At 36.9% G+C, this 25,557-nt stretch overlaps 1 long non-coding RNA gene across 1 annotated transcript; it reads left to right on the forward strand.

Moving 5' to 3' along the window:
• The first annotated feature begins 561 nt into the window (after positions 1-561).
• On the forward strand, positions 562-23,507 carry LOC141513266 (uncharacterized). Its single transcript, XR_012475750.1, has 6 exons — positions 562-619; positions 4,822-4,861; positions 5,279-5,360; positions 18,271-18,336; positions 22,248-22,273; positions 23,482-23,507. It is a non-coding gene; the product is annotated as an uncharacterized LOC141513266 (long non-coding RNA).
• Positions 23,508-25,557: the final 2,050 nt, after the last annotated feature.

Genomic DNA, 25,557 nt, shown 5'->3' on the forward strand with positions numbered 1-25,557 from the left:
GTTTTTTGAACTACCAATCTTCCTTCCCAATCTTGTTTCTCTGTATCAATTCTTCCTCTCATACCTCATTTGTAAAAGTTGAAAGCTCTTTTCTTTCCTTTTCCTATACCATTTTCCTTTTAAGAAATCCATTCTACTCAGCTTTACCCCAATCTTTCCTTCAAACTACCAATTATTAATAACTATCTTGGACATAGGGTTTACATTTCCACATATAGATTATAAATAATTTGCCCCTATTGATTCCCTTGTGGTTAATCTTTGATGTTTATCTTATATTTCTATTAGTTCTTGTAAGTCAAATTAAATTCAGGTCTTTTTTGCAACAAAATCCTGAAAGCCTGGCAATTCATTGAATATCCTTTTTTTCCCCCTTCAGGATTATGCTTAAGTTTGCTGGTATTTTCAGTTGTAACCATAGTTCTTTTGTTCTTCCATATGTAATGTTCCAAGAACACTTAAAGTAGCTACTGTGACATCTTATATAATTCTAATTGTGACTTCACTTGTATTTGAATCCCTTTTTATTACTCTTAATATTTTTTCCTTAACCTAGGGCTTTTGGTATTTAGCTATGATATTCCTGTTAGTTTCCTCCTAGGATCCCTTTCAAGTGGTGGTTGGTGAATTTCTTCTATTTCTACTTTTTCCTCTTGTTCTAACACTTCAGGCAATTTCTTTATTTATTTCTTGAATTATTGTATCAAAATTCTATTTTGATCATAGCTTTAAGATAATTCAATTATTCTTATGTTTTCTTTTCTTGATCTGTCCACTTCTAGGTTGTTTTTCTTATGAGGTTTTTCACATTCTCTTCTATTTTTTATTTTCATATTTTGTTTTATTTCTTGATCTCATACTTTATTGGCTTCCCCTAAACCAATCCTAATTTTTAGAGTAGTTTTTTTCCTTAAGATTCTAGATCTCCTTTTCCAGTTGGTTTATTTTCTTTTTTCAAAATCTTTTTGTTTTTATTGGAATGTTCTTGTTTTCTTTTTTAGTTTTTCCTCATTCTCTCTTATTTGATTTTTAAAGTCTTTTGTGTTCTTCTATGAATTCTTTAAAAAAAATTTATTTTTAAATTTTTACCCCAGCTCCATGCAAAAGCAGGTTTCAACATTTATTTCCAAAATCTTAACTTCCAAATTCTCTCCCTTCCTCCCAACCCACTCCCCACATTGAGAAAGCAAATTACTTAGTGTAGGTTAAAAATGTGTACTCATGAAACAGATTACTACAATAGTCATGTTATAAAAGTAAACATAGTCCTCTCCCCCACAAACACAAAGAAAGAGAAACCTCAAGAAAAATAAAGTGAGAGACAAAAAAAAAATATGCTTCACTCTGTATTCAGATACCATCAGCTCTGTCTTTAGAATGAATGGCAGTCTTTATCATAAGTCCATCAGAGAAATTGCTTCTGTATTTTTCCCCACAGTTTCTTTTCTTAGCTGTATTTCCCTCCATCCTATTCTTCCCATTCCTATTTATTCTATTCTTTCTCTCCTTTCAACCTGTCCCTCCTCAAAAGTGTGTTGTTTCTGGTTCCCCTCTCCCACGATAGTTCCTCTCTTCTATCACCTACATCCCCCCTCCCCTCCCTCTATCCCCTTTCTCCCATTCCTTTCCTCTAAGGTAAGATAGATCTCTACACCCAATTGAGTATGTATGTTATTTCCTCTCTGAGTCATTTCCAATGAGAGTAAAGGCTCACTCATTCCCCCTCACCTTCCCTCTCTTCCACTTCATTGCAAAAACTTTTTCTTATCTCTTTTATATGAAATAACTTAGTCCATTCTTCCTCTCCTTTTCCTTTCTACCAGTACATCCTTTTCTCACCCATTAACTCCAACTTTTTAGTATATTATATCTTCAAATTCAACTCCCTCCTATGCCTTGTCTATATATGCTTCTTCTAACTGCTCTAATAAATAAGAAGGTTCATATGAGTAATCTGTATCATCTTCCCATGGAGTAATACACACACTTCAACACCATTAAGTCCCTTGTAATTTGCCCTTCCCATCCACTCCCACTATACTTCATCTGTATTTGAAGGTCAAACTTTCTGTTCAACTCTGGTCATTTCATCAGGAAAGTTTGAAAGTCCCCTATTTCATTGAATGTCAGCCTTTTCCCCTGGGAGAGGATGTTCAGTTTTTCTGGGTAGCTGATTCTTGGTTGTAATCCAAGCTCTTCTGATTTCTGGAATATCATATTCCAATCTCTCCAAGCCCTTAATGTAAATCCTGTGTTATTCTGACTACAGTTTCACGATATTTGAATTGTTTCTTTCTGGCTGCTTGGAATATTTTCTCCTTGACTGGGGGTTCTGGACTTTGGCTATAACATTCCTGGCAGTTTTTATTTTGGGATCTCTTTCAGGAAATGATAGTCCTATTTTATCAGATCTGCTGATATTAGAATATTTTTCCTGGATTATTTCTTGAAAAATGAAGCCTAGGTTCTTTTCCTGGTCATGACTTTCAGGTGGTTTAATAATTTTTAAACTATCTTTTCTGGATTTGTTTTCCAAGTCAGTTGTTTTTCTAATGATATATTTCACATTTTTCCTCTAGCTTTTCATTAATGGTTTTGTTTATTGCTTCTTGATTTTGCATAGTCTTCAGCTTCCCTTAGCTCCATTCTACATTTGAAAGAAATATTTTCTTCAGAGAGCTTTTGTATCTCCTTTTTCTTCTGGTCAATTCTGATTTGTAAGGTATTCTTTTCTTCATTGGCCTTTTGGACAGGAATTTTTTTTGTTACGCCTTCACCAAGCTGCTGACTTGATTTTCATGATTTTCTGACTTTGCTCTCATTTCTCTACCCAATTTTTCCTCTACTTACCTTACCTGATTTTCAAAATCTTACCAATTCATAGGAGGTTTTGGATACAGAACCTTTCTCTTTGCTATCTATTGAGTGTGTATTTTGATCCTCCATAGGACCAAAGTAATTGCCTATGATCAGATTTTTTTTCCTCCTGTTGTTTATTTCCAGGGCTCTGCTTCCAGAGTGGAGGACACACTGTCTCAAGTTTTTGCAACTGTTTTCAGGAACACCCCCCACCCCCAGGACCTCAATTTTTCCAAGATCTTATTAGATGCTCTGTTTGTTCTCTTGGCCTCTGCTCTGGTGACCATACACACTCCCCTCTTCCATGGAGAGGAGTCCCTGCTCTGCTATGACAGTAAAGTTCTTTTTCCTATTTCTGGCACCCCAGCCTGTGACTTGGATTTGAGTATGAGCAAAGCAACAGAGTCCTGTCTCATAGACAGCAAAGAGAACTTTGCAATCTCCCCTGGCCTCCTTACCATCAGTGGGTTGAGTTCTCTGGAACAGTTGCTGGGTAACTCCCTGCTGGATGGCTCACCAGACCTTTTCCAGGTCCCTGGGGGGCCATGTCTATGCCAAGGTCTGTTCTGGCCTGGGTTCCATGTTCACTCTGGGGTAGTAGAGTTTTCCCACTGATCTTCCAAGTTGTGGCAATCCCTGGGCTGAGAGATCTGGAAATCACCACTGCTGTCATGTATCCACAGGTTGTTCCTGGGTGACTGGAGCCAGTTCATTCCAATGTGGCTTGGGCTTTGCTGCAGCCCTTTCTAAGCCCCATGTAACAGACCTTTCCCATGGATCTTCTAAGCTGTCTTAGACTGGAAAATTGTGTCACTCAGTCTTTCTATGGGATCAGTCTCTCTAGAATTTGACAAGAGTCATTATTTAAAGGTATTTGGAGTGGTCTGGGAAGAGCAACCAGGAACTGCTGCCTTCACTACACCCTCTTATCTCCATTCTATGAATTCTTTTTTAAGCAGTTAGTCATTTGGCATGATTCTTTGGGGTTTTAGGTTTTAGCGTCTTCCTCTGAAGATGAACTCTGGTCTTCTCTATCTCAAAGTAACTATGGTTGGGTTCTTTCTCTTTTGCCTGCTCATTAAAAAAATTTTTTTTAGCAACTTATTATTTTATTCACCTTTAGTCCTATAGTGTGTGGAATGGTGCTTTGGCCTCAAAAGCTATGTCTTAGGCCCAATTTCTGCACTCATTTCCCACTCTAAACCACAACTGGGGCCCCTCCTCACACTGTAATGGAAGTGATCTTATTGTCTGAGAACTGCTCTTACCTCTTATGTTTTCCTTCTGATAACTATTTCCAATTTATCCTATCTAGAACTAGCTTGTACGTAACTATTTGTATATTGTTTCCCCCTTCCTATGAGTCTGTGAATTGCTTGAAAGCAGAGTCAATCTTTTGCTTTTCTTTGAATATACACCATTTAAAATTATTTGGCACATATTTGGTACTTAATAAACATTTGCTTGCTGATTATTTCTAAGACTTTGTTTTCAGGTACATCCCCCGCCCCCACCAAATAAAAAAAAAAACTGATTTGGTTGCTTACCTTTGAAACAAATTCATTTTTTTTGCAAGGCAATGGGGTTAAGTGATTTTCCAAGGTCACATAGCTAAGTAATTATTAAGTGTCTGAGGCTGGATTTTGAACTCAGGTCTTCCTGACTACAGGGCCAGTGCTCCATCCACTGCACCACCTAGATGGCCCAACAAATTCATTTCTATGACTATTTTCCTGACCAATCTCCATCTCACTTCCAATTCCCCAGTTTATTTTTCTCAGTTATTCCAAATGTCACTTACATTCTTACCATTTCATATTCTTTAATTTATATTTATTTGACTTTCTGAAGTCTGTTTTCTTCTTAGTATTAAATGGATATTCCACTTTCTAACCAAGAATGTCTTTATCTTTGACCCCTCCAGACATCTAACCCTGTTAAATTTCTTTCCTTTCTTACCAGGAGACCTGGTTTGAAGTCCTGCCTCTGTAACTTTGAGTGGGTAAGTCACTTTCCCTTTCTGAACCTCAGTTTCCTCCTGTGTCAAATAGGAGCAATGTTATTTGCATTGATTGTTTCCCAAGTAATTGTGAATACCAGGAAAGTAGTCAAATAACTTTTTAAAGTATGATATACAAAAGTCATGGAAGGTCAAGAATGTTCTCTTCACATTCAGCATAAATGTAAGTTTTTCCTTATGCTTCCCATTCCCTCTGCATCTCTCCTTTCAAGGATCCCTCCACTCTTTTTATAATGAGAATTTTACAAACTAGGTTTAAATTAGTTTTCTACTTTATATTGCCAAAGCTTTAGTGCAATGGGAAGCTATTAAGGCTTAGAATTTTAAGACTTTGGGAACATTATTTCAAACTATAACTTCTTTCTTTTTCTTCTAAACACATCTACCTCTTCATTCCAGAGATGAGTAACTACTTAGTCACCTTCTATAGAGGCTTTCTACAGAAACAATGGTCACTGCATCTTCTATGTCTCCATCAAAGGTAGAACATCTTAAGTACAGGATATATGGAATAGATGTCCTACTCTTAAGTTGTTTTTTTTTTTAAAGATTTTTATCTGTCCTGAATGGTTTTGGTGTGTTCTTGTCCTGCTGCAAAGGGAATGGACCTTTCAAGCTCCTCTGATAGTCTCTGATCAAAGTATTTTGATGTACATTTGCTTGCATTTTGTATGTCCAGGATGCCTTAATTTATGCTATATCTGCTGGTGTCTCATATAACTCATCAGAGCATCTTTATTTGGTACAGTTGGTCAGTTACACAATGACATAGATATGGTAAGGAAGGTTAATGGAATATGCTCACGGTAGATTTTGGTACTGAGTTATGTTCAAACATTAAGTTAATGGTCTCTTAAAAAATAGAAGTTGTTACTTTGGCAGAAATTTGTTTGTATAATTATGACCTTTATAATAAATCATGGTAGAAAATAATTAAATTTAGAAAAACAAAATTTAAAGGGATGGAAAGGGATGAGGGGAGAGAAGTAGCTCAAAACAGATGAATCTATGTAAAAAGAAAAGAAAAAATGATTATTGGAAGCTGAACTTTTTAAAAACGATTACTATTGGGGTGGCTAGGTGGCACAGTGGATAGAGCACCGACCTTAGAGTCAGGAGTTCCTGGGTTCAAATCCGACCTCAGACACTTAATAATTACCTAGCTGTATGGCCTTGTGTAAGCCACTTAACCCCATTGCCTTGAAAAATCTAAAAAAAAAAAGATTACTATCATATAATAATCAAGTAAACAGTCTAACTTAAAAAATTCCTATTAAAACTATGTCAAAGGTATATGTTAAATGATGGTTAAAGGGGTGGACTGGCATAGAGATCTGGGGAGACCCTGGAAGAAACCCAAAAGCAGGCCAATTCAGGAGGCAAGATTCAGAGCTATGATCCTCCAGGAGGGGACTGTACGGACAAAGTCAGTATCCCTAAGGGGTGGGAAATCCCTAGGAGTTAGAGAGTCAGTACAGACTGTGGTAATGTGTGGGGCTTGGCTCCAATGCCAACTGTGATCTAGGTCAGAAGACAGAACCTATTTCCAGTGAAACCTTCTATCCAGAGGTGACACAATACCAGTGTTTTGACTACAGTAAATAGGTGCATACAACATCTTTCTACTCTGGAACTAATTGTTGAATATAAGCTGGACCTAGTCGTCTTGTCCAAGATTGTGGGCGAGACCTGTGTCTGGTTTTGTCATGAAGTCCCAATGTAAACAAATAAAAAAACCCCTAGTATAATGAAAATAAACTATGGATTAACAGACTACCTTAAAAATACCAGAAGAAGGAGATAATTCCAAAATAACCACAAATAGTACTTCAGACAAAAGAATGGATTGACCACAAGGTCTTTCAGAACAGATGGAAGAAATGAAGGAAGAACTTAAGCAAAAGAGAAAAATTATAAACTTGAAGTTAAAACACTTAAAAAAAGAATATGAACAACAAAATGGACAATATTATCCAAACAGTTGACATTTAAAAAAAGAATGAAATAAATAGAATTCAAAGATTCAGTGAAGTAATGGGAAATATATGGAAAAAAGGCAAAAGATTCAAGAAATTAGAAGAATAAATGAGATATAGTTATTAGGACAAGAACAGATAATTTAAGACTCACCAGAATCCTTAGTGAGACTAATGATGAAACAAAAAAATATTTTTTATCACTTTTCATGACATCCAAGAGATCATAAAATAAAACTATCCAGAACTAATAGAACCAGGAGGCCAAGTATAGAGAAAGAATCTACTGGTCATTTTCTCAAAGAAACTCAAAATTAAGCATATCCAGAAATATAAAAAAAATCCAGAGTTTCCATGTTAAAGAAAAGATACCAATAATAACCTGGCAGAAAGAGATCATGTTTCAAGGAATCACAATCCAGATGATTTAGCAGAACTTGGACTTAAACTCAGCAATAACGCTGTGAATGAAAAGGAATATTGGAATATCATATGTCAAAAAGGAAAAAGAGAAGACTTGCAACCAAGAATAATTTATCTTGCAAAATGGAATGTAATTCTTTGAGAAAATGGATCTTCAATAGAATATATCGAAGTACTCCTGCATAGAAAATCAGAAATGGGAAGAATCTTTGAAATGATAGTACAGAAGAAAATAGAAACCTAGAAAGGTAACTATGAGCAATTTGAAGTGGTTAAATGATGATCAAGTGTTTACATTCTAGTAAGAGGAAAGCAAGTCACTGATCTTTTAAAAACCTAATTGTCTACAAAAACTAAAGAGGGAGCAAAGAATGAAAAATTCAGGACCTATTATAGAGTTTGTTTTTGATTCAAAAGAGTAAATAAGAGTAAATGTAAAGATAGTTTACAATGAGTCACTGATTAAATTTTCTAATATGAATAAGGTTGGTTCCCCTTGATTCAAACTTATGGTTGCTTAATGAGTCACGTGGACTGGATTGAAGGAGAAGCTTTGTGATCCTTATTAGGAGTAGGTGCTACTTCTACACAAAATGGATGAACTTTTGCCTTACCCTTCCTGTTTGGTACTTGCAATCTTGTAAGAAGGCAGATGACTTAGAGTGTGACCAGGTTTGATGAGAAACAATAAGCTTCTCTTTTGGAAGTCTCAAGAATGGCCAAATTTTTTTTTTCCTTTTCTTTTTCTGCAAGGACTTGAGAGAAATCTGTGTGGTCTTAGGTTACAGGATGCCCAACAAGAGAAATCAATTCTTCTCCTCTTTTCAGTAATAATTATATGTCTTATATTTTTTAATTATTGAGGATCCTTATTTCATTAGGTAAACCTTTTTATTGTTGTAGTTCATCCTTCATTTTTAGAGGAGGATTGATGATATCATGAGTGATGTCTTGATTTGTTTCTGATTTGAAATTAAGTGAGCCTGATAGATTTGTATGTTTGTTCTGAGTTGGGAATTTCTCCCAATAATATAGGAGCATCATAGTTTGGCCTTGATTTTGAGTTTATGTGGCCATTGAGCTAATTCCTACTATTGCCGCTCTGTGGGAAAGGCAAAATTGTGGCCACTTGGTAATTTTTACAAACTCTTGTCTAGACTGGCTGGCCCCAGCCCTCCTTCCCAGCAAGATGTACTTTTGTATAAAAAACACCTAGATAAAAGTAAATGTTTTGCCTAGAGCTTCATTAACATGAGTGACAGGCAATACTAGTGATTTGCCTTTATTGGGGAGGTGACTTTGCTCACACATGGCTAAGCTGAAAGAATTTACCCAGCTATGCAGAGATGCATTCTTGCACTGTCATTCTCTCTTTCTTCCAATGACATTTCTAGATACCATTATTGGACTTATGGAGGGTTTCCCAGGCATATTGTTTATCCATATGCAGTTCACTAAGCACTGCCCTTCCTCCTAATCCGATCAGCTGCTTCTTATCACCTTGCACCTGCTCCGCAATGGTGATAAAGAAAGAGCCAAAGAGCCTTCTGGAACAAATTTTACTTGCTTCCCATTGAACAGTGTATCCCATTTAAAACTCTGCTTTATTTCCAGGCAAAGGAACTATATTGCAAACTTTTTTTTAGATGAAATCACTAGAAATGAGTCCAAGGCAAACATGAGTCTATTGAGACATAAATTCTTTAAAATTAGCAATTGATTAATACATAATGGGATGCCCATTTGCACAACAATAACACCAGAAAAGAGGTTGATGAGTAATTTACCCACAAGAGCTCTTCCTCCAACTGACTGCAAATAGCCTTGCCCCCCAAAAAGAGGTTGGGAGCTTGTCTCTCTCACTAGAGACTTCCAAGGGACTAGACATCTGTTTTCACTTCCTATACTGAAAGAAGGCCTGCTTCCATCAACTTGTAATGGCCTAAGAAATAAAGCAGAAGTACTTGCCCAATTAAGAGCAGAAGCCTGGATGTAAGTCAATAAAGTCAGCATGGACCATAAGCTGATTCGTCTTGTCGAAAAGAGATGGCTTCCTAGGCAAAGCCTTCAGTCATCAGCTTAGGCAGATGGTTGGTGTCCAGAAAAGAGACAGCGTGGGGAAGATTGGAGAGGGAGAGCATAGCTCTTCCATCTTGAATCCCAGATTAAAATTTCCCTTGTTACTTATTACAGAGGTCTAATTGACAAAGGGGAACATACTGCAGAGCAGGACACATTGGCATTTTTCAGTCTTCCTGAAATGTCAATAATGATTTCTCTCGAGTTTTTCAGCTCTGGATCAAATTGGGTTCTGCTATTTACAGAGGAAAGCAAAGACAGAAGGAGGGAACATTTTTTATTATGGGGCCAAGGGAGAATGGTAGATGATGCCTGGGATCATAGATTTGAGATGGAAAAGTTGGAAAGACCATTGAGTTCAATCCACTCATTTTACCCAAGAGGAAACTGAGGCACAGAGAAGATAAGAAGATAATTACTATTTAATAATTAATTAATAGTAATCTTAATCACTGTTTTACTTACTGACTCCTCCCCACCAAAAACCTTTCCTTTTTTTTTTTTTTTTTTTTTTGGAAAACCTGGAAATGGATGTTACTTAATTCAAGGAAGGCAGGCCATTCCTAAGAGAGGTATCTTACCATGTTAAGTGAGACTGGATCCTATGAAGAGAAGAGATTTTGGCCTTTTCATCTCAAGGAATTGTGAGGACCCAGGGTCATGAAATGAACAATTCCTTTTGGCTCTCTGAAGACACAGTAGGTGCTTAATAAATGTTTATTGACTGCTTTCTATTGCCTCCTTTGTATATTAGATTAGACCTAGACCAGTCAAACGAAGCATTTGCTTTGGGCTCATGAAAGTTAGGGGTATAGAAAAAGAGGCAAAATATACACATTATTCCAAGCAAACCAGATTCTAGGAAAGGGAGGGGAGGTTCACAGTGTTCTGTTTTGCTGATTAGGTAGCTAAAAACAAACTCTCTCTGTGGTAGCTGCCGGTGGATACCTTAAGCACTAGATACTTTCTCCCCTCCCTATATTCAAAAGAGGGAGAATCTATCCTCAAAATACCTAGGATACCAATTCATCATCCTTATACTCTGAATCACTTTATGGCCATAACCATGGCTTAAAGACAGTTCCTGTCTTTATCATTCTTCAGAAATAAGTTGGAGAAAAGGCTAGTTTCATCTGTTACCCAGAAATTTCTGGCTGGAAGGACCAGGAATTCCTACCAGCTAGTCTGATGCAGACAGCAAGATCCTTTGCAACCATTTCTATTTTGTTACTCTTCTGCATCCTATTTAAGAGGGCCCTTCTTGCCAAAGCTTTGTGATTGATGATACAGGACAGAGATTGGAGCTCAGTTAGGCTTCTCCAGTATGTCAAGAATTCTAAGCTTTGTTCTTTTGTCTTAGGTCAAACCAAAACATGCACCCAGTACCAAAATGAACCTTTCCTAGTGTAATAGGGTATATGCTGAAGTTCTTGCCTTCATTCCTTGGTCCAACTCTCTTCTTTCCTTCCCAATCCCTACCCTACACTTGGGTCTCACCATACTTGGGGAATTGTTTATGCAAAATACTCTAGACCACTGGAGTCAGACTTAAGAAGAATCAGGGGGCCACTAAGAACATAAGGATCCCTGTAAGCCAGCCTATGAAAGCTTCAAATGAACATAATCTATGTTTTATTTTATTTTTATTTATGTTAAAAAATATTTTTCAATTACATTTTAATCTGGTCCTGCCTGCTGGGGAGTGAGGTGGGCTATATCTAACCTGGGTTGGACACTTCTGCTCCAAACTACTCCAAATATCAGATTCATATTTTAGCTTGAGGCTGGGAGGTCAGGACTTGCAGCCCTCTGAGTTGTAGAAGTGTCAGAAATGTGGGTCTTGATTGAGGGGCTGGCATTTGCCCCAAACTATTCAATATCCACCTGTATTTGTTGACATTACCCAATAATACCTTAGGAATAAGGACTCTAAACAGGGGGATTATGCTTCAGGTGTTGGGGAGAAAAGTTTGTATGTTTGCTCTTGCCATAGCTTTGAAATAAATATTCCTTTGGAAAAGCAAATTTGATGGTAAATGTTTAGATGGAACTGAGGGGCTTGTTGCTGAGTCCCCCAAATGGAGGAGAAACACCTGATGGGAGCTTGAACAGAAAAGAGAGACTCCCTGCAGGCTACTGGAGAATGGAGACACTGTTTTCTTTTTTTGTTTGTTTTTCCTTTATATTTCCCATATGTTTTCTTTATATGACCCACACTGTTCCTGGCACATATTAGGCTTTGAATCACCTACCTTGTAGCTTGAGTAGATTATGGGAAAAAACAATGTCCAGTGCCTCCCACTTTGCCCTCATTAACAGTAGAGAGTAGGGTGTAAAAAAGGAAACCCCTTTCAAAAAAATAAAAGAGTCCTAATAGGTTATTACTGTGACTCATAGAATCTTTCAGAGACGGCAAATGGTCCCAGTGGACACCAGAGTAGGACGTGTCTGACTGTAAGAGCGGCCCACGTGGTCTCAATTTCAGAGACTGTCCAGTCCCCAGTAGTTGATGGGGTGATTATGATATGGGCAGAGTGCTTTGCGACATGTTCACTTTATAGAAGCTTGGAGGGAAGGGGAGAAGAACAGAAGATAAAACTTATTTATTCCTGGTTTTAAAATTTTATCTTTTACATAAGGTCCCTCAAGAGTAGAGAGACTAACTTTAACATTTTTAGGGGAATGGGATAATCTTTGTCTTCGATGATCCAAGAAATGCTTTCCACATCAGAATGACTCCCCTTTTCTTCTCTGTATTCTTCTGCCCTTATAAATCATGTCTGGTTGAGGATGAAATGGATAATATATATGTGAATATATATATATATATATATATATATATGTATATAGAGAGAGAGAGAGAGAGAGAGAGAGAGAGAGAGAGAGAGAGAGAGAAAGAGAGAGAGATTTCTGGCTTTGGGAGGTAAATACTTTATTTTTTTTAAATTATATCTCTTTACTCCTACCATCAGAAGCATCTGGCAGGCCAATGAATAAGAGATCACTGGGCCTGGAGTCAGGAAAACCTGAATTCAAATCCAGACTCTGAAACTTGCTAGCAATGTGACCCTTGGAAAATCATTTAACTTTGTTTGCTTCAGTTTTCCCAACTGTGAAATGGTTATAATAATAGTCCCAGCTGCTCAGGGTTGTTGTAAGGATCAAACGTGATATTAAAAAAAAGAGAAGTGCTTAGCGTAGTGTTTGGCAATACACAGTTGTTATTTTGTCCTTCTCAAAGAAGACCTTAAAATCAGGGAGGTGACGTCATGACCAACAAGTGATTTGGATCGGAGGTGAGGGGAATACTTTGCTAAGGTCACAGCCTCACCCAGTCACCTGGGACCACTGGCCAGATCTGAATTAGGACCAACACAATAGATCCTATATAAATACTTATTCCCATCCCTTTCATCAACCAAGACTGAAGTCTACATAAGAAAGAAAAGGTAGGAAATTGCATCATTTTAAAAGTAAACTGTCTTTGTTAGAATGGAACTTAGTATGTTTGTCAGATAAATAGAGGTGAGATGACTATTTCCAGTGAACCATTAAGATCACTGGATAATGTCCATCATTTTTCAGTTCTAAAGGGTCTTGTTTTCAAATCATTCCATATGTCTTGATGTTGGTTGCCGATGTCTAAATTGAAGTCACCATGTATTTATGAGTCCTCTTAATCATTGATAACAGAGATGTCATTAGTCAGAGTCTATTTAATAACACATAGGTACACATATTTGTTGTAGGAACTCAGCAAATAACATGTGACAAAGTTTGCTATATAGTCTCCAGTAATACCCAGGATATAAAAGCAAAGGTAAAAACATATGGGTGTACAGCCCTTGATCTCATGAGCTGCATTTGGCAAGTCTCCAGTCATTCACTTCTATCTAATTAATGACATTCCTGGCATATGGGGACCATATAGAACACAATGTGTCCACCTCCCCCCATCCCAACCTAACTTTGTTCTCCACCTGCAGAAAATAGGCCGCCTCTGCTTTTCATTTTTTTAATGAATCCTTTTTTGAATGCAATTATATAAATATATTGTTAAGTAAGGGAGAGCTGAGAAGAGTTTTGTGACTGTTGGGCAATTGTCCAAATATAGAAAGCTAACACAATCACCTGCACCTTTCAGATTGCATTGGAATTCAAGAATGGTCTACTCCAATCAGTTCAGTGACCACAATGTTCCCTAAGCAGACCATTTTCATTTCCATCTGTACTTTGCACCTACCAGTGCAAAGATTAAATGACTTGCCCATGGTCACTCATATAGTTTGTGTCAGAGGTAGGTTCATACCCCCTTAGCTTCAATGGTAGATCAATATTCACTATATGTTACTGCAGGGATTTGATGTTTACATATCTCAGAATAGTAATAACAAATATTTATATAGTACTTTAAGGTTTGAATTTAATCCTCATAACAACCCTGGGAGGTTATCATGTTGATTAAGAACACCTAGTGTATGGAATGAGACTATAGGAAATTCTCACATATTGTTAGAGGGATATTCTACAATGTGACAAGTGATTTGCTTTTTTCCCTATTTTCATGGAAGGAAAGAAGAAAGGAAGGAAGGAAGGAAGGAAGGAAGGAAGGAAGGAGGGAAGGAGGAAGGAAGGAGGGAAAGTTGTCTGCTTATTGCCAAATACTAAGAAATTTTGATCCTTCTAACATCCCTGGGGAAACTGAGGCAGAAAAGGGTTTAAGTAATTTGTCTAGAGTCACCCAGCTATGGAAAGATTGAAGTCAGATCTTTCTGTTGCCTGGTCCAGTGCTCTATCCTCTGTGTTGCCTAGCTGCTTAGTTTAGACAACTGTAATTTAGCAACATTAAGGTTGGCATGATAGATATGAACAATTTTTTTCTATCTATTAACTACAGAACCTGCTGTTAGGTTCAGGTTACCCCAAGAGATATCAACATTTCTCCACCAAAACTTCATTGTGGCTTTGAAAGCTGTTAACTCATTGTGTGCTATCACAAGGTAGCCAAACCCAATCCAATTCAACTAATTCCTCTAATTATTTTTTAGACTGATGGGATTCTCAGTCTCTTGGAGTCCTTTAGGTCTGTCACACAGAGTCATTTTGCTCCTTATTCTTATCACCTCCATTAGAAGATGAACAATAAAATTAAAATGAAAAGAAACACTAGACAGGGTATTTTACATCTTTTTTTGTACTTGTTTTTTGCTAGGCAATGAGGTTAAGTGACTTGCCCAAGGTCACTCAGCTAGGTAATTATTACGTGTCTGAGGCCAGATTTGAATTCAGGTCCTCCTGACTCTAGGGCTGGTGCTCTATCCACTGCACCACCTAGCTGCCCAGTATTTTATATCTTAAAAAATATTTGTACTGGTGGCTATCTTCCATCCCAGTCATTTCCATTTCTTTGCTACCCCACTGCTCCCCCTCCCAAACAAAACCAGTGTACCCATTCATTGCCATCTCTGCCAGTGTATACAACATTCTATACCCAGGGTCTGTCCCTTTCTCCAAGGAAAGGAAGTCCATTTCCTCATCTCTTTTCTGGGGTTAAGATTAGTCATTATAATGATTTATCTTTGTTATTTTTTCCTTTGTATCATTGTAACCATTGTGTCTGTTGTTTTCCTGGATCTGTTCATTTCACTCTGCATCAAATTGTGGTAGCAGCAATATCTATGTGGATCTTTTGCCAGTTAGTCAGGTTTAGTTCCTCCTGTTCTGGTACCTCTCTTGAGTTTGATTGATCCTGTCCCACAAAGGCTAGGCTAGTATTTTTCCTTTCTGTCTTGTCTCCATCAGTTGTAAGGGGTACCCACATGTTGTATGGAGAGGACAAAAGGGTGGGGGGCGGAGATAGCGTCATTGTGGCTAAAAGGAAGACAGAATAGACATCCCTAGTTACTTCTCCCCCTACCCCAACCCCCTTTTCCAAGTGGGAATGGAAGCAGAAGTTTGGGGTCAGATGTGGTCACTTTACTTTTTTCAGAGATAAGGGTTCCTGGGCTAGAATTATATCTGTCTGTTCCATTAAACATTATTAGACTAGAAGATGTTCAAGCAAACTTCTAATCACTGGAAAGGGACTGAAGATGGAGAATTCCAAGTTTTATAACCAAGACTTGTCCCTTTTCTCCATATTTCAGTCCCACAATGAACAAAAAATAGCAATTAAAAATCAATTTATTCAAATTGATAGCAAAACAGACATCAGAGAAGATACATCTATATCTATACATATACATATATTTTCATTTATGCGCATTCATATATATGTATATATCCATATACATGCATATATAGGAGAATATATGCCAGACAATACAGGGAGAAGTTACTCTCCAGTAGAAGAAAGTAACTCAGTTTAACAAAGGGGCTAGGATGGGAGGTAGGAAAGGAGAGAAGGGGAGAGAGAGAGAGAGAGAGAGAGAGAGAGAATGTTCAATCAAGAGGAAGTTCCCTGAAGTCTCTAGTGGGTTAAACTGGGGATAAGAATATGATGGCTCCTCTCATGTCTTTACAAAGTCTTTTTCTTTAACAACTTGAAATGAGGTTGACATCTTCCACCTACTTTTTGGAAGATTGAAGCCTTCAAAGTCCAAAGAGACTCAAGGACTTGGAGACAACTGAAGAAGACTGATGAGTAGACTAAAGTTCTTTCCTGGTCTCATCAGTTCTGTCCTCCTTACACAAGCAATGGGAATTGATTTTTGCCAGTGAGGAGGAAGTCCCAAACCAATGACTTTGGAAGTGGAGTTATACCTTTAAAAAAATTAAAACTATCTTTAGGACTTAATTGGTCCAGGAGGCTAAGCAATGTATCATTGACATGATCTCTTGGTGGTTTAAGGACAGAATTCAGGCTCCACACTAATCAGTCATCATGGTAAATTCAGAGACAGGGGAATCGCACCCAACTAAATCAGTGTCATGTGCTTGCTGAATACAGGTAGGTCTTAATTAGTGCTGACAATGAATTCTTTGAAGAGGTTGCATGTATTCAAATTCATATTACTTGAAGTTATCATTATATAAAATATGGTAATTGGTTCCAGCACAATGAAAGCATGCAGTGCAAATTCAAATAATGCCACCGCTTTAAGAGTATTTATTATTTGCACTAATCAGGATCCTTTTCATGTTCTAACTAAATAAACTCTCTTTTATTAACCATCTTCAATCATCTCATTTGGTTTCATTTTCAAGCCTGAACCCAAACTGGACTGAATCAGCCCCAGTTTACAACAGAATTTTTCCCAAGTTTCTCCAAATTCCTCTTTTTGATGGCATACAAATATTTAATTATAGGACCTGATTGGTGAATAATGAATTCCCCTAAAATGGTCGTATTATTTGAATTCACATTATGCATTTCCTTTGGACTGAAACCAATTATCCTATTTTGCATAATTATAGAAATTATCTTTAAGACAATCTAGGGGAAATAAGCTATAATTATAACTTCAAATAGTGCCAATATGATAGATGTGGCCACTTCAAGGGATTTATTACTTTTACTAATCCCACTAACTAGGACCTAGATGTATTTGCATAGCACAATTTGTTTAGCCATTCTCTAAACCCATTTCGCTTATAGTTTTTTTACCATAAAAATTGCTGCTATGAATATTTTAGTGCCTTTCCTTTCTATCTTGCCCTTTTGGGGGATGTATCCCCAAGAATAGGATCTTTGAGTCAAGGGATAAAACATCAGTTCCTTGAGAATAGATATTATGTAAATTTTCTGGATTTTATCTGTGACCCAGTGCCTATCACGTTACAAGTTAAGGCAATAAACATTTATTAAGAACTGTTTCAAACCTTAGGAAGCAGAAAAAGAGATAGTCCCTACTCTCAAAGAGCTTATGGTCTAATGGGGGGAAGATAAATAAAAATAAACTGAAAAGAGAGAAGGTTAGCCTCTAACACAGATCGTACTGTAGAGAAAATCAGAGTCAAAAGCAAGGTCTGGGAGTTCTTTAGAATGAAGTTTCTGGGAGGAATTAACAAAAAGGTTAGAGAGTGTTTGATGAATGCCTTTTCATAGAATAATGACTTTTCTCTCATATTTCCAAATTGTTTTTGAGAATGACTAGACTAATTCATAGCTTTACCTACTTTGTTGTAGAAGTGTTCCTATCTTCTTAGACTGTTTCCATCTTTGTCACTGACATTCATGACTTAGGACAATCTCTCATAAAGATGTTGGTAATTTGCAATTCTTTTGAAAATTATTTGTCCATATCTTTTGGACATTTATTTGGAGAATGTATCCTGGTCTCTTTATATTTGTATTCATTCCCTATAAATCTTGGATATCAGACTTTTATTGGAGATATTTGATGCAAAGATTATATCTTCCTCTTACAATGACAGTTTTCTTTCTTATTCTGGTTGCACTGATTTTGTTTCTCCAAAGCTTTTCAATGTTACCCAGTCAAAATTGTTCATTTTCTCTAATGTGATCTCTGCTATCCCTTGCTTGATTAAGAATCACCACCGTCCCACCCCATGAATTGTAACTGTGAAAGCTGCATCATTTTTAATTCTTGTTCATAGCTTTTGGAAAAGGTGCTTGGATATACACATAAACACATACATATACATAGGTAATTTAATGTGAAATTATGAGATAAAATAAAGTTTAGGGATTGGCTGTGGTTGTCTTTATCTATGCTGTCCCCAGTACCATAGTTAGGTGAAATATGTTAATAATAAGATTAAGGAGTACAAGAAAGACTACCTACCACTTCCTGTCACTGGAAGAAAACAATAAATGTTGTTCAAGGTAGAAAGTACAATAGATGCTAAAGGAAATAAGCAGGAAGACTCTTCTTTATTTCTTTGTTTGTTTATTTATTTACTTATTCATTCATTCATTCATTTATTTATTTGTTTATTTGAGCCAAACAGAAACTAAGGAATAACAGTGAAATCCTGAATATACAACTGTCCACCAGAAGAAGGCATCTATAATGGGTAAGTATACCAACAACATAAGTTTGAAAAGGAAGGGAGAAGACAGGCTGTTCTGAGAGAGGGGCCACATATACCTGGATTTGCTCTATTAAAAGAGGCGCTCAGTAATTGCAGAGCTAGGCTCTTGGGGAGGCCTTTGTCATCCTTCCTCTGCTGACACTAGACGATAGTGTCGCTCTGTGATAAGAAACGGAGGACCAGTGTCTCCATGGTAACTAACTGAGCTCTATATATTACACCTCATTACAAATGAGGATAGATAGTCAAAAAATAATATATTAACAGGGAGTGAAAAAAATATATATCCTGTCTTCTATCTGGAGAGTGAATAAAGTAAAATAAGTGTGTGATTGCTTTGAAAGAAGAAGGTGGATAGCTTTTTTTTTTTCCAGTGGTGCAGGTAAATATTTCATTTTTCAGTTCTTCTGATGGTTTTGTTCTGAACCCACCCAGCTGAAGCTTGAATGATTAATGATGGGCAGCAAAAGAACTCTGAGAAGGGGCAGTGAAAATAGAATGGAAACCAGTGGTGGAGAAGAAAGAGAACTGCCTTGCCTTGGGGATAAATAAATAAGGGATTTAGTAAGTCTGTTAGTCTTGTCTGCATAGTCAGGAAACCTGGAACCCATTAGAATGAAAGCCTAGGGACTTTTATGACATAATGAGTTCTAGAGTACCTAGTTCATGTGTGATTTAAGTGCCAGGGAAAAAAAGAGAAAAAGAAAATCAGCATTTTCCTTTGCTAATTTTCTCTCTATAGCTATTGATTTTACTTTAACACAACAAACTTTACTGCGTTATTCCCACATTAAGACTATTACACCTAAAGTATAAGCTTTTATTAGGTTAAACACATTTCTCCAGACTTAAACCTGCCTTGGATAAATACATTTTGAGGAAAAAGACCAAATTAAGTCATCAGTGAGAAAACCATTATCATCAGAATTAAAACTTTTCATTCAAGACACAGTATGCAAATATTTAGTCTAGGACAAAAGACCTTGGAGATTTTCTGGCTAATGTAATACCTTCAGTATCTTGGCCCATCATCATGTCCTTCAGTGTGTTCCTGTTATACATTGTTTCATGATCTCTATTCCAACCCTCTAAAACTTCTGCTGAAGGGATTTAGGTCACCTTTAGTAAGTAGGTAATCAGAAATATAAAAGAGAAAAAATATAGAATTATGAAAATGGCAATTAGAAAATAAAGGCAAAGTCAGTTTATTTGATCTCTGCTGACAAAAGTAAATGATTGGTAAGAAAATGGCCAAAGCACCTGGCTCTGAGTACTTTATCAGATGAGCAGGAGGAGAAAGAAGGATGAAGATAGATTCTCTACTTCTGTTTAAGAATGAGTGAGAAGGGGACACAGAGGGTCCTTTTCTCTGCATGACTTCAGAATCACAGTCACAGAATTTGTAAAGTAGAAGGATTCTTAGAGATCATTCAATCCTACCTGAAACAAATCTCTACTATAATGTACAGAACAGATGATTATTCATCATTCACTCATAAACCTCTAAGGAGTAGGGACACAGCACCTCATCAGGCATTCCATTCCATTTTGGACAGCTCTAATCATTGGAAAAATTTTCCTAATAACAAGCTTGAATACATTTTTTGGTGACTTTAATTCACTATTTCTAGCTTTCTCCTTTGGAATCAAAAAGAAGTCTAATCCCTTTTCACATACTTGAAACCAGCTATCTACTATTATGAACCACTTCTGTGTCTTGCCCTCTGTAGGTTCAACTTGCCATTTCCTTCAAGTGATCTTCATATGATATGAACTGAAAGCCCTTTACCATCCTGGTTACTTTCCTTTGTAACAGACTTTCTAGTTTATCATGTTCTTAAACTGGCATGGTCATAAATAAATGTAACACGCCACATTTGTCATGATTAAGGGAGAGTACAGAGGAACTATCAATCAACAAACATTAAGCTCCTACTTTTTATAGGATGTTGAATTAGGAGCTGAGGATTCAAAAAACTCAAAATGAAATAATGGCTGTTTTCAAGAAGTTTATATTCCATTGGGAGAAACAACAGTTGCATACAGAAGGATGAATAGTATACATTTACATATAAAATAAGTACAATTCAGTTAAATACATGGTGCCCTCTGGGGGTGCCAGCAATTAAAAGGAAAAGGAAAGGCTTTATCTAGGAGGTGGTTCTTAAGCAGCATGTGGTAGGAAGTAAGGTATTCTATGGAGAGGAAGAGATGGAGAGGGAGTGAATTTCAGGTATAGGAGATTGCTAGTATAAAGGTTTGAGACAGAGACTAGAGATGGAATGCTTGTGTGAGGAACACAGAGGTTGATTGTGGATATTAGAGTGAAGGGAAAAAAAAACATGAGGCTAGAGAGATGTCAGAATCAAATTGTGATGACCTTCAAAAGTTGAACAGAGGAGTTTGCATTTTAATTTAGGACAAGACTCCAGGGATAGATTTCAGGAAGTCAGTGAACATGGTTGGGGAAAAAGTATAGAATTGAGAAGTTGTACCTTCTCTCTGTTGTCTGTTATTAATAGATTAAATAAATTAAATAATTCCCTGAACTTTTGAAGTACCCTTTTTGGTTCATTCCTTAAAATTTAGGAGTATAAGGATTCAGGAATACCTTGGGAATAGTAGGACCATAGCTTAAGGACAGCATACTGAATTCCAGAAAATAGATGAAAAAATTCTGAGTTATAGTTCCCATCTCAATTCTCTTGTCTTTATTTGTGCATTAATCTTACACAACTTGGGAAGTTTGAATAAAGTGTATATTTTTCCTGCAGTCAAGTTATCACACCACTTTCAAATCATTTCTAAACTATGCTGCTTTCATTCTAACCGTCTCCCTCCTCATCCTGGAAGTAAATCCCTACCCTGAGTCTTGAGGCTCTGGTATGTGACCAGGTCACCATGCTTCTTCCCAACCATTTCTAAATCCATGCTGCTACATATTCCTCTCTCTGCCGCTTTTCAGATTGCTCTGTCTCCCATCTCTCATTAAAATAGAAGCTTGAAGGCGGAGTTCCTTTCTCAGGAAGCTTACATTCTTCAATGAAGAAATAATGCGTTTATAGACAAGTAAAGAGAATGTATAAAGTGAAAACATAGGATGAAGGAAACTAATCTTGGGTACTGTCAGGAAAGATCTTTTGTAGAATTTGGCCTTTGAATTGGGCCTCAAGGAATGACATGATCAGATCTGAACTTTAGCAATATTACTTTGGCTGCTGTGTGAGAGATTAGATTCAGGATAAGCAATTAGGAAACTATTATAGTACTCCAAGTGAGAAATGAATAGGAACTGAACCATTGTAGCTATGGTTATGAAAAGAGAGAAGAAAAAAAGATTTGAGAGTTGCTGTTCATCAAGAACCTTTCTCAAATGAAATGCTCAAACCTAAATTCCAAAGAATAAGCCTAAATTCCAAAGGAAAATTCATTTCTCCAGTCCTGGAGAGTATATCTCACTTAATGGGTCTATGATGGCATCTATTGTCTTGACTACCTTATTGCATTGTTGATTCTGATTGAGCTAAGTAACCCACTAAGACAGCCCCTCCCATTGTTGTCATTGTTTTTGCTTTTAAATGAGGTGATTCTGAAGTTTTTTTTAACCAAAGAACAAGACTTTACAATTATTTCTAATAGATTGTATTTTCTTAAATTCAAACTAGGGCTCTGGTCTGTCAAGATTGGTTTGGATTCAACCACTTAAGGTAGTGGTATACATCAAATGAGATAATATTTGTAAAATGCCTGGCACAAAGTAGACTCCTAAAAAAAATCTTCCTTTTTTTCCTTCTTACACATTATACTGAGAAACTTCTTGGACAATGGGTATGGCGGGGGAGGAAAAAAGGGAAGGAAAGAGAAACATTATTATATTTTTACTTTTTTTTCAGGCTTTGGAGCCTAGGTCAACAAAATGGTAAGATCATAGATCTAAAGTTGGAAGAGATTTTAGAGGTCACATAGAGGTCTTTTCTTAATAATAATATAATACATAATAATAATTTCAGAGAAATAAAGTGACTGATCTACAGCCTAAAGGTCATAAGTGGCAGAGCTGGGATTTGATTTCAGTTCCTATGAGTACTTCAATATATTTTCACTGTACCAGTTAGAAGTCTGTTATAATAGATTAGGCAAGTAATGATGAATGACCAGGACTAGGGTGGTAACTATGTGAATAAGAGGGGATAATAATACAAGAGATATAATGGAGGTACAGGGTGTATTCAATGTCTTGGTCCAGTTTTAAGCATTTTAGAGCTTGAAAACTATTTAAAATAGAAAAGATTTGACAACTGGTTGGATTCTGAGCTTGGGAAGGAGATAAAAGAGTTGAGATTAAGCCTCAGGTTACCTAACTAGGTGATTGAAAGGATGGTGACATCCTCAACTTAAAAAAAAAAGTGTGTGTGGGGTAGCCTAAAGGTGAAGAAGATTATAGATTGTATTTTGGACATGACAATTTGCGATGCCAATGAGGCATCCAAATGGGGATCACAGATTTAGAGTTGGAAGGGTCATTAGGTGTCAATTAATTAAGCTTCATTAATACTCAACAGGATGTTAATGTCATAGAATTGGAGTTCAGGAGAGAGATTAGATCTAGATATAGAAATCTGAGAGATATCTGCCTAGAGGTGATTGAATTCCTGGAAGCTGATGAAATCACCAAAAGAGGATTTAGAAAGAGAAGCAAAGGAAGCCTAGATCAGCCTTGGGGAATACCTGTATGAGAGATGGAGGTTGAAATAGCCAAGAGACTGAGCAGACTGTATCTAGCTAGGTGGAAGTATTATTTATGTAAATAGCATATTTACTGATATAACTCAGTTCCCACCTAGAATGATGAAGGTGATGAAGAGACAGTCTTTTTAGAAAAACCTGGGAAGATTTATATGAACTGATGCAAAACAAGTGAGCAGAACTAGGAGAATATTGTATACAGTTACAGCAATATGGTAATGGTGATCAACTGTGAATGACTGATCAAGGCAATGATCCCAAGCCAATTCCAAAGAACCCATGATAACTAATGTTATTTACCTATAGAGATCTGATGAACAATGCATCAAGATTGAAGCTTTTTTTTGCTTTCATATCTGCATATTTCTGCATATTTTGTAGGAGAAAGATGACAAGACTCCAAATTGAATTGATGGAGAGGATGTGACATACGTGCACCAGGTATTTCTGAAGTTGAATTTAGACACTTATTGGGAGAACTTTAGGGCAGTGGTAGACAGAGACAGACTTCGGAATGACTAACTTTCAAGAGAAACCCCAATCAATTATGTCCTGGCACAGTTTCCTCTGGTGAGGTCATTCCCTTTCCTTGGTTGAGCAGAGATCTCTTCTTTCCAGTTATAGATTTCATTTCCTTGTATATGCTCTAAAACTCCAATTTCTCTTTGGTTTTTCATTCTTATAAATGAATTAAATTTATAATTCTTATAAATAAATTAATTTACTATTCACTATTTGTGATAGCTGTGTGTGATAAGTGTGTGTGCACCATGGTGTGCTGGAGTCAGTTCAAACCAACTTTAGAGAGAGAATTGTGAAATTTGCAGGGTGACCATTTATATTTTAGAAATCAAAAAGATACTATAAACCAGTACTTGATTTATTGTTTTATTAATTATCTAGACTAAAAAAAGTGATGTAGAGAATGTCATTAATACAAATTCAACTAAAAAAATGTCATGCAAACATTTTTTCCAGTTTAAAAAAAAATTGAGAGCTTGTTGTAAAATCCTCAACATCAAACCCCTATTTGTAACTGGTATTTGATGAGAAGAAACTAAACTGGTGAGTAGAGCTAAGAACTACCTTGTTCCTTGCAAAAGATCAGAGAAGCTACTTATATTTTAAATATGTCATCCCTCTAGAACAGAGATTTTTGAAAGGTGGTAGACAGATATAATTCCATCCTGATGCTGTCTTGGAGACTGAAGTAGATATTGTCTAGTTTTGATAGTCCCAGAATTTGCCTGTCCTTTTCCTCAGCTAGTACTCTGGCAATAGAAGCGTTGCCTTTGGGCCTCCTTCTACTCTCTACATAAATAAGTCAATCAATCAATAAACATTTATAAACATTTATGAACTAAGTGCTGGAGACACACAAAAAAAGCAAAACCCAGTCCTTGCTCTCAATAAGTTTACAAATCTAAGGCAGGAAACAACATGCAAACAAATAGCAAAGCAAATTAAATACAGAATTAACAGGAAATAATTAACAGAGGGAATGAAGATATTAGAAATAAAAAGCATTGGGGGAAAAGTTTCCTATGAAAGTTGGAATTTTAGTTGTGTCTTAAAGGAAGTCAGGAAAACCAGTAGGTGGAGTTCAGGAAGAACACTCAGAGAATATGCCTAGAGCTGAGAAATGGGTCTCTTGGGTATGAAATAGCCAGGAAACCAATGGTGTAAGAAGACTGGAATGGTGGAGGTGGAAGTAGAGGTAGATGTGGAGGGCTTTGAACATCAAATAGATTATATATTTGATTCTGGAGGCAACAAGAAGCATTGGAGTTTATTGCATAGTGAGCTACATGGTAAGACTTGCACTTTAGGAAAATCACAATAGTGGGGGATACTTGAGGCAGGTAGGGCCCCAGTGGGCTACTGTAACTATGAAATAATGAGAACCTGCAGTAGAATGAGGTCAGTGTCAGAAGAGAGAAGAGGATATATGTGAGAGATGTTGCTTTGACAAAATTAATAGACCTTGGATATGGGGGAGGGAGGGAGAGGTGGTGAATAATCCAGAATTACTTCTAGGTTGAAAAGTCTGAGGTACAGGGAGGGTGGTATTACCTTCTACAGTAATAGGGAAGGTAGGAAAGGGGAGTCTTTAGGAAAAGAGGATAAGTTCTGTTACATATGGAGGCATGAGGATGTCTAATGGACATTCAGTTTAAGACCTCTGAAAGGCAGTTGGAGATGAGAGATTGGGGGTCTGCAGAGAGATTGACATAGGAAAGCTATATTTGAGACTCATCAGCACAGAGATGGTTATTAAATCTTTGGTAACTAATGAGACAACCAAATGAAATGGTAGAAGAGGGCCTAAGACCATAGACTATGAGACACCTAAAGAGAGAGGGCATGATCTAGAAGAGGATCCTCAAGAGAGATTGAGAAGGAGTCAAACAGGTTGGAGAGAAAGGTTGAGACCTAGCGAAGAGAGTATCAAAAAGG

Source organism: Macrotis lagotis, chromosome 1, assembly GCF_037893015.1.
Source record: "Macrotis lagotis isolate mMagLag1 chromosome 1, bilby.v1.9.chrom.fasta, whole genome shotgun sequence".
In the NCBI taxonomy this organism is placed as follows: Eukaryota; Metazoa; Chordata; class Mammalia; order Peramelemorphia; family Peramelidae; genus Macrotis; species Macrotis lagotis.